The sequence below is a fragment of the Helianthus annuus genome, chromosome 6 (genome assembly GCF_002127325.2).
Source record: "Helianthus annuus cultivar XRQ/B chromosome 6, HanXRQr2.0-SUNRISE, whole genome shotgun sequence".
NCBI lineage: Eukaryota > Viridiplantae > Streptophyta > Magnoliopsida > Asterales > Asteraceae > Helianthus > Helianthus annuus.
This window is the reverse complement of record NC_035438.2, coordinates 73,393,110-73,394,943: the sequence shown is the minus strand read 5'-3', so window position 1 is coordinate 73,394,943 and position 1,834 is coordinate 73,393,110. Positions and strand designations below refer to the sequence as shown.

The window sequence follows — 1,834 nt, the reverse complement described above, 5'->3', positions numbered from 1 at the left end:
GTGATAGTGTCATATCGTATTTTATAAATATAAAACTTGAATAATGAGTGAAAAGTACTAAAAAATATAATAAAGATATACACACCCTCGTTCACGTCAAGTTTTTGGCGCCGTTGACGGGGACACAAGGATTTTAAAAAAGTCTAAAAGCGGCTGCCTAATCATTTTTATGCTTTTCTAATTTTTCTTTTCAGGTTTTTCTTCTTTTCTTCAATTTTTCTATTTTCTACAGGAATATACGAGGCCATGTTTGATCAACACAGGGCCGTGTTAGGCCTACAATATAAAAAAAGAATCTGTTTTCTGGTTACTAGAACGAAAAAACATGGGGTTGTGTTAAAGGAGCACGGGGTTGTGTCAACCCTCTAGTATCTAGGAACTTAAAAACAGAAACTTTTTCTAAACAGCACAAGGACGTGCCTACATAAACATGGGGCCATGCTACTCTTCTTATCAATAATATTATATGTTTTTGTTCGCAGAAAGTCACGCCACTCTGTATAATTCGCAGAAAGTACGACCTGGTGCATGACTTCCACCTCCGACATAGATATAAAAGTTCCACTAGAAGAACGTGAGCGCTTATTAAGCAAAAGACTTCAAGCTAAAAACCGACAAAAAGCCTTGACCCAAAACCTCCCCATGGCGGATCAACGTACTCTCATGGATTATCTACTGCCTACGGTCGGTAATCTTGGAGCCGCTATTAACCCTCTTAATGTCGAGGCCAAAAACTTTGAGCTTCGACCACACCTAATCCAAATGCTCCAAAATTCCGCCACCTTTCACGGCCTACCTGATTAAGATCCCCATTTACATATTACCAACATTTTGGAAATATGCGACACCTTTCGGATCAACCAAGCCTCCATCAATGCTATCTGGCTCCGTATGTTCCCCTTTTTCCCTCAAAAAGACGGAGCAAAAGCTTGGCTAAACACCCTCCCAAGTGGGTCCATGCACACTTGGGATGAACTTTCCCAAAAATTTCTCTACAAATATTTCCCTCCGGCTAAAACCGCCAAACTCATGATCGAAATTAATTCATACTCTTAAGACGACGGGGAATCTTTGTACGAGACATGGGAAAAGTTCAAGGAGTTATTAAGGAAATGCTCACATCATGTCTTGAACGTTGGCAACAAGTGTCCATTTTCTACAATGGACTATTACCACACATAAAGCAAATCCTTGATTCGAACTCCGGGGTACTCCTTGGAAATCGGTGACCCAACGAAATAGTTTTCAATGGCAAACTCCTAGGGGTTCAAAATCAGTAGCCCCAGGTGCCCATAAAGTGAACGAAGCCACCTCTTTGCAAGCCCAAATCAAAGCTTTAACCACAAAAAAAAAGAAACTTGAATTAAATAAAATGGTTTCAGTTATGGCTTGTGAAGGGTGTGGCGGACCACACAAAAACTGGAGTTGTATGAAAGATATGGAAAACCAAACGGAAGTAGTAAACTACCTCAATAACTGCCCACGACCACCGGGACCCCAAGCAACACTTTCACCCCAAGTGGCGAAATCATCCCAACTTTGCTTGGAGTGAGTCAGGGGGTAGCAACCAACAAAATCAAAGATCTAACTTTCAACAACAACCCCAAAATGAGCAACAAGGCTTCCAACAACAACAATAAGGAGGAAGAGAAAGACTTGAGGATCTCATCACTCGTCTTTTCTCTGAGTCCGACAAGCGGTATTCGGAGAGGTTCCTACAAACCGAAGCCAAAATTAGAAACCAACGAGCCAGTATACAAAACATTGAAAAACAAGTAAGCCAACTTGCCCAAAATTTCTCTGAAAGACCACAAGGATCCTTGCCAAGTAACAC

At 41.1% G+C, this 1,834-nt stretch overlaps 1 non-coding gene across 1 annotated transcript; it reads right to left on the bottom strand.

The window, feature by feature from the left end:
* Positions 1–1,023: 1,023 nt before the first annotated feature.
* LOC118480057 lies at positions 1,024–1,130 on the bottom strand. Its single transcript, XR_004861696.1, has one exon. It is a non-coding gene; the product is annotated as a small nucleolar RNA R71 (small nucleolar RNA).
* Positions 1,131–1,834: the final 704 nt, after the last annotated feature.